This window comes from Bison bison, unplaced genomic scaffold (assembly GCF_000754665.1).
Source record: "Bison bison bison isolate TAMUID 2011002044 unplaced genomic scaffold, Bison_UMD1.0 scf7180017864068, whole genome shotgun sequence".
NCBI classification, from domain to species: Eukaryota; Metazoa; Chordata; class Mammalia; order Artiodactyla; family Bovidae; genus Bison; species Bison bison.
The window spans coordinates 1,500,917-1,508,509 of NW_011494640.1; the positions used below are offsets into that span (position 1 = coordinate 1,500,917).

The 7,593-nt window shown below is 52.0% G+C and overlaps 1 long non-coding RNA gene across 1 annotated transcript in view; it reads left to right on the plus strand.

The window, feature by feature from the left end:
- The window catches only part of LOC104986357, a 24,982-nt gene extending 17,389 nt beyond the window's left edge, over nt 1-7,593 (plus strand). The window contains exon 3 of the long non-coding RNA XR_825028.1: nt 7,544-7,593. This is a non-coding gene — a long non-coding RNA (uncharacterized LOC104986357). The remainder of the gene's footprint in view (nt 1-7,543) is intronic.

Genomic DNA, 7,593 nt, shown 5'->3' on the forward strand with positions numbered 1-7,593 from the left:
ATCGGGTTACCGCGGGGGAACGGGTGGGGCGCCCCGGGGCGGGGGGAAGGGAGTGTCCTGGGCGGGCGCCCCTCCAGGGAACTGGGGAGACTGAGGCCCAGAGCTCGGGGAGGGGATGGGCGCTGCAGCCCCAGTTGGCCCAACTTGGAGTCGTCCTGGCAGTGAGCCTCTCGTCTGCCTCCCGGACGCTCTCTTTGTGTGCCTGCCGGTCCCTGCCCCTCTCTGCCGGGTGTCCTCTGTTTCTGTGTGTGTCAAGTCAGGCTGTCTGTCCCTGCCCGTCTGCCTCAGTTTGTCCCTTTGTATGTGTCTCATATCTGTCCGTTCGTTCGTCCGACTGTCTTTGTCCGTCCGAAGCCTCTTAACATCTGTCATTGTTTGTCTTTATGGTTCCGTGTCTGTCCGGGCTGTCAGTTTCTCTGTGCCTTGTCCCTGCTTTTCAGTCTGGCTCAGGCCAGACTCCTGGGCACTTTTCCAGTGAACCCCAGACCTTTCCCTCCTAGGCCCCAGGGCCGAAGTCGGGGGTGGGGAGGAAGACCCTCTCTGCCTTTCTAAGCCGATCTTGAGCGAGCTTGAGTCCGTCTTACGGGTTAGGCCAACACCGGCCCAACTCTGGGTGGGGAAACCCAGGACCTGAGGGAGGTTGGGGTGTGTGGGGGCGGGGAGGGACTACCTGGTCGTCTGCTCGGGGACCTGGGGAGCAGCCAGGCTCAGTTGGCGCTGCTGCCAGCAGAGGGGAGGAGTGTCAGCCAGACCCCGGCAGGGAGGCCCCTTCTCCTTTTCCCAGCCCCCTTTCCTTTCCTTCTTCCCTTCATTAAATCTGAGGTTCATTCAGGCAGCCCCCTCCCCCTCTGCCCTACACAAAGAGGAGCGGAGAGGAAGGGGGAGGGGGGTCTGGTGGCTGCTGAATCCCAGACTTAACTTTCCTTTGTCCCCGATGTGTGTGAATGATAGGATGGGGGTGTTGGGGCCCACAGCTGGGGATCTAGAGAGATGTACTTTACAGCTATTTTCCGAGAAGGGTGTCTGCACAGAGAGGCTATAGAGTGGGTCCCTGGACCCTTGTCCCCTCTGGGCCTCCATGTTCCCATCTGTGAAGGGTGTATGTGTGTGTGTGCACGCACGTGTGCTTGTGCAGGAGCTGATTCCTGAGGTCTTTTCCTGCCCAGTGACACCAAGGTTTGGGTTGGAGATCTGGCCCGAAAGGGTTTGCTTCCTGGTTGGGGAGGGAGAGTTTCCTTGGAGTTGACTAGAATTCCTTCTATCTGGGCTAGCCTGGGGGCGGGGGAGGTTTTTGAAAGGAAACCTGCCATTTCCGGGTGCGTCTGTCCCTCCATCTGCCTCCCTCGAGATTTAAAAGTGCCCCACCTTGTTCTTGGCATACAGTAAGCTCTCCAAACAGGAGCTATTGTTATTATCATTTTAAAAAGGTGGGTGGAGAATTCCCTCTGGAACCAGTTGCTGGTCTCTGAGTCAGGCTCCTGCAATGCTGAATCAGAAGGCACCAGACAGGTGAGCGCCAACCCATGGGTTATAGATGAGGAGGCTGCAGCCCAGAGAGTTTAGCCGACTTGCTTAAGGTTGCACATCGAAAGGAGGAAGATCTGCATAGTCAGGATTAATATCTGATCCCTAGTCTAGGCTTCTGCCCACGTCTCCCCTCCCTTCATATTCTGGCTGCTGAGGGGCAGGGTTGGCCCAGAGTAGAATCAGGAGGTTCGGGAGGTTGCAGGTATCTAATGTCTGCAAGGGACCTGCCCCTCCTGTTAGGAGCCTCCCCTTGGCATTCTGATGTTTACCGGTTGCTTACTGCATGCCAAGTGCTGTGCTGAGCCCTTCACCCGTGCCATATTACCCACCCATCCCACTCCCCCCCCACCATGACAGAGTTAACTTATTTTGCAGATTGTGATACTGATGATAGCCGCCATTGACTAGGTCCTTACTGTAGGCCCAGAATTCAGAGCCCAGCGGTGTAGTGAGCATTTTGTATATATCCTTTCATTTAGTCCTCACAGCGACCCCAGTGAGGAAGTTAACATTATTCACAGCTGAGGAAGCTGGATCAGTGAGAGAAGACAATTTTCCCACAGCCACGTAGTACTAAGTGGTGCTGTTGGGCACTGCTGGATAACCAATAACAGTGTTTCAATGGACACTTGCCTGAGAGGACTGAAGTTCTAATGAGGGGTTGTCAGGCATCTTTAGGGGGAACATTTTGGCATACATGGGTCCCCTTGGTCAGATGCAAATCTGTCACAGCAAGTAGGGAATGCAAGTGGCTCTCTCTTTTATAAAAAAAAAAAAAAAAGAGTTTTATTTATGTATCTATTTTTGGCTCTGCTGGGTCTTCATTGCTGAACTGCAACTTCATTTCTCTAGTTGCAGAGAGTAAGGCTACTCTCTAGTCACCAAGTAAGGGCTTCTCATTGTGGTGGCTTCTCTTGTTGCGGACGGGTTCTAGGCAAGCGGTCTTCAGTGGTTGCAGCTCACGGGCTCTCAAACGCCGGCTCAGTAGTTTTGGCACATGGGCTTCGTTGCTCCGTGGCATGTGGAATCTTCCCAGACCAGGAATCGAACCCGTGTCCCCTTCATTGGCGGGTGGGTTCTTATCCACTGCACAACCAGGGAAGTCTACAAGTGGCCCTCTTGGTCAGTGTTTGTGCTGGACTGAAGGTGAGTCCTGGCCAGGAGGGGATAAGGTAGACCCACTGGGGATGGGAGTCACCAAGCAGGTCAGCACAGGGTGAGCTGGACGGTCAGCAGATCCTTAGGGATGGCCTTCCACAGGTGAGGGAGTATGAAAGACCTTCACATCAGACTGGTTGGTCTGGATCCTGGCTTGGTCTGTTCTTAGCTGCGTGACTGAGAACCTCTCTCCTTGTCTGTAAAGTGGGGTGCACAGTGGTACCAGCTCTCAGCATGTCGGGAGGGTTCTGTGGGACTTAGCCTGAAGCTGGTGTGCAGCGGCAGTTCTGTAAGTGCCTGCCAGTGGTAAAGCACCAGACACCACATTTGAGGAAGTGGGGAAGCTGCTGAAACCCATGGCTGTCTGATGGGCTCCAAGTTGCTTCACTGCCCTGCCTGGAAGCCCATTTTATGGCTGAGGAAACTGAGTCCCACAGGGGAGAAAAGAGACTTGTCTAAGGTCATCCTGCCAGCTGGTGGCAGGGGCATGACAGGGCCCTCTCCTCTTCACATTGCGTCGGGGAAGGAAGTGTGCTTGAAGTAGTTTTGGGCTGCCCTCTTCTCTCCTGTGTTTTATGTCGGGCTAGGGTGGCTCACGGAGAAGGCGATGGCACCCCACTCCAGTACTCTTGCCTGGAAAATCCCATGGACGGAGGAGCCTGGTAGGCTGCAGTCCATGGGGTCGCCAAGAGTCGGACACGACTGAGCGACTTCACTTTCACTTTTCACTTTCATGCATTGGAGAAGGAAATGGCAACCCACTCCAGTGTTCTTGCCTGGAGAATCCCAGGGACGGGGGAGCCTGGTGGGCTGCCGTCTATGGGGTCACACAGAGTCGGACACAACTGAAGTGACTTAGCAGCAGTAGCAGGGTGGCTCAGCTAGTTCAGGGGTGCCGCGGAACCTTGCAGCTTATAGACGCTCCGGCCCAGGGTTTCCTGAGTTCTGAGTTCTCCTTTCTGAGAGTCTGGCTGGTGCTATGATTCCACCAGTCTAAGTTCTGGTGCTTTTCCATCGCTGCCTTGCCCCTGAGTGCATTTGGGGAGGGCTGTGTTGTAATCTGAGTGTAGGAACGGTGTAATAGTCTGCCTTGGCCTTTCACATTGCATCCCAAGCATAGCCTGTGTTGCTGTCAATCTAGAGATTGTCATCTTTCCTGCTTCTGTACCATTCCATGGGGTCAGTCATCCACCACTGTCTGCTGGTGTGGGGCAAAGAGGTCATTTGCAGTTTCTTGATATTCTGATAAGTTCATGCAACGTAAAGTTTCGTGCCTATTTTATTTTTTTTTTCTTAATTTAAAATTTTTGTTTTTTTTAATAATAAAATCAACTTTATTGGATATACTTTACATTTAACTATATTTAGTTTCATGTGGCCTATTTAAGTGTTACCAACACATCTGCTCCATCCATAGAGAGATCCCTCTAAGAGGGGAGTACCATGGTGCAGTGATGGGCATTTAGTTATTTTCAGCTTCCCCCTATTGTTTTCCTCATGTGAACAGTGTCACTGTGAACATCCGTGTGTATATGTGTGTGCAGGTGTCTGCTTTTACTCCGTGGGCTGGTATTTGTATAGGAAGAAGTTGTGTCGGAGTGATCCCCAGAGGTGCGGAGTGGAGATCAGAATGTATGAACAACTGCAAGGATGCTCCAGAAGCAGCCAGGGTGGGAGGAAGGGGCTGTGTGTATTTCTGTCTCCCAAACCTGGTCTCTCTGGCTACCAGCCAGGTCCTTGGAAACCTGAGATTTCAGGTATCAGCAATACCTGGATTTTGATCTCTAAGAACCAGAGTAAGTTGAAAGGCAGCCTCTCTGACTGCAGTGTGGCAGTTTTTCTTGTGTCTCAAACGTCTCAGATGGAAATGGTAACAAGCCAGAGCCCAGCTTGACCTGGGTACTTGGGTACTTGGTTCCTGAGGTCAGTGCCTGTTGTTGTTCAGTTGCTCAGTCAAGTCCGACTCTTGGTGACCCCATGGACTGCAGCACGCCAGGCTTCCCTGTCCTTCACCGTCTCCCAGAGCTTGCTCAAATTCATGTCCATCGAGTTGGTGATGCCATCCAGCCATAACATCCTCTGTCGTGCCCTTCTCCTCCTGCCTTCAATCTTTCCCAGCATCAGGGTCTTTCCTAATGAGTCAGCTTTTTGCATCTGGTGGCCAAAGTTTTGGAGCTTTAGCTTCAGCATCAGTCCTTTCAGTGAATATTCAGGATCGATTTCCTTTAGGATTGACTAGTTTGATCTTCTTGCAGTCTAAGGGACTCTCAAGGGTCTTTTCCAACACCACAGTTCAAAAACATCAATTCTTCAGCACTCTGCCTTCTTTATGGTCCAACTTTCACATCCATACATTATTACTAGAAAAACCATAGCTTTGACTATACGACCTTTGTTGGCAAAATAATGTCTCTGCTTTTTAACCCCATGAACAGTGCCTGTTGGCCTCCCTTGGTTTTCTTGGGCACTGGAGGGATTGTTTTCATTGCTGGGTGAAAAAAAACTTTCATTGTTTTCATTTGAAATTAAATGAGACTGCCATCCATGACTTGGCAGACCCTGGTGCAGACAGACTTGATCTCAAATCCCAGCTCCTCAGCTTACTTGCAACGTGACCTTGGTCGTGCTATCTCCCTGAGTTTCAGTTTCCCCGTTTATAAATGGGAGGTTACAGCATACTTCATAGTGTCAGTGAGGCTTAGTCTAGACAAAGTGCTCACCAGTGTCTGGGACAGAGTAACTCATCATAAACGGAAGCCATCACTATTATTACTGCCATCCACTTGCTGTGTGATTTCTGGCAAGTCTATTAATCTCTCTGATCTCAGAATGCTCTTTATGGCTTATAAAACACTATTTCTGTCATTTGCTTATCTTCTCACCACCCCACCGCCCAGGTAGCCATGGATAGGAGTCAAGGCTATGGGCGGGGTTTGCAAGATACAACCAGAAATTGATGGATGGGTGGATTGTTATGATTTGGACCCCAAGGGAGAATTTCCTTCTGCAGGCATTTCGTTTAGCATCCATGCTGTGCTTGGCTTTGTGGGTGAGAGAGATAGGTTACAAGGGGCATTCCCAGGGGCCTTTCCAGTCTGAGGGGAGAGGAGGGAGGAGACGGGAAGGCAACTGCACCACGAGCAGAGTGTGCGGTGCCCCTGAGACCAGTCCAGAAAGCGGGGGACAGGGCCTCAGAGGAACAAGGGACCCTTTCAGCCTCTCTCTGCAAAGCTGGTCACTTAGTAGAAGGCTGTTCCTGTCCCTCTCCTCCTTGGGACGTGGTGCCCAATGGCAATGGAGGCCCGTTGCTCATAGGAAGAGCACCAGGGTCCTGTACGTGGCTGCCAGGCCCCACCAGCCTGGCTGACCTCACTACGCACTTGCTGTTAAAGCTTTGGCCACAAGGCCTTCTTTTCCTTCCTCCAACACTCAGCTCCTGCCCGCCCCCAGAGCCACTGCAGGCTCTCTTCCTTTTGTCTGGAACACTCTTTCTTCGTCTTGGCCAGCAGAGTGAGTCCTCACTGTTCAGCTCTCAGTTTAAATGGCATCCCTTCAGGGCAGTGACTCGCCACCTCCCATCTAAACTAGGCCCCCGCTGGTCACTCTCATGGCAGCACTTACCATGACAGGTGTAAGGAAGTGGTGAGTCGCTTTCCTACCCTTGAAAACTCCAGGAGGGTGGGACCGGTGTCTCTTGCCCTCCCAACTCTCACATACCTGAATGAGGAGTCAGAGCTGTTTGGAGGAAGAGAAACTGTGACCCACAGATATTTGGATGTGGCCCCGTTTCCTCCAAGGCTGGGCTGTGGAACTGGCTTCTGTGGGGTGAGGCTACAGCTATGAATGGAGTGGCATCACCAGCCCCTAAGCGATTTCAGCCAACCCCTGGAAGGGAGGGCCTGACAGAGGGCAGAGGTGCCTGAGACAGAAGGGGTTGGACGTCTCTGCTGTCCAAACTGGTGCAGCCCCAGGGCGGGAATCCCAACCTCTCATATCCTTCATTCCGTTCATTCAGCAGATGTTGAGTGATCAGCACCTGCTGTTTCTTGAGGTCTTAACATATGTCTGGTACCATGCCAGACACTTAACTCTCATTCAACAGATAGTCCCTGAACTCCCCATGATATGTCAGGCCTGGTTCCCATTTCTGGCACCTCCACGATGAACAAAACAGACAAACCCCCCTGCCCTGGTGGAGCTCACAGGTTAACAGTGAGAGGCAGGTACCGTGAGTCAATGTGAAGCCAATCAGGTGGTTGTCTAAGTCCTTTGGAGAAAAGCAGGGAAGGAGGACAGGGAGCCTGAGGGAGTTAGAATTTAAAATCCTGATTTTATTCTTAAAACTACCATGTGAGAACCAGGTACCCTCTGATTTCCATTTTATGAAAGAGGAACCTGAGGTTAAGAGAGAGTAAATGAACTGTATAAGGTTACATGGCTAACTAGCGACAGGCTTGGCCTTCTGGACATTTTTTTCCACTCTGCTTCATCTGAAATAAGAAACAGTGTGACCTCAGCTGTCTCTCTCCGAAGCCACAGTAACCCCTGAGGATAGAGCCTGGTTTGAATCTGCGTTCTGTTGCTTGCTGTGTTGCTTGTTGTTGCTGGCTGTGTGTCCTTGGGCGACCCAGCCTCTTCCAGCCTTTGTCTGCTTTGCCTCTTCCCTTGGGCTTGAAAGTTAAATGGGATGACATCTGGGGAATAGGAATCCTTCCATAACGTGGCATGGGAGGGCTCTGCATAGGTTTGGAGATATTGACCAGGCAGCAGGCAGTGGGCCCCAGGAGGATGCCGCGTGCTCGGGCGGGAAAAGGGAGAGGAGGCAGAGAGTAAGGTGCCATCCCCGCCCTCCCTGCAGGCGTCCTGCCTCTGCGGCTCTGCCCCCTGCATCCTGTGCAGCTGCTGCCC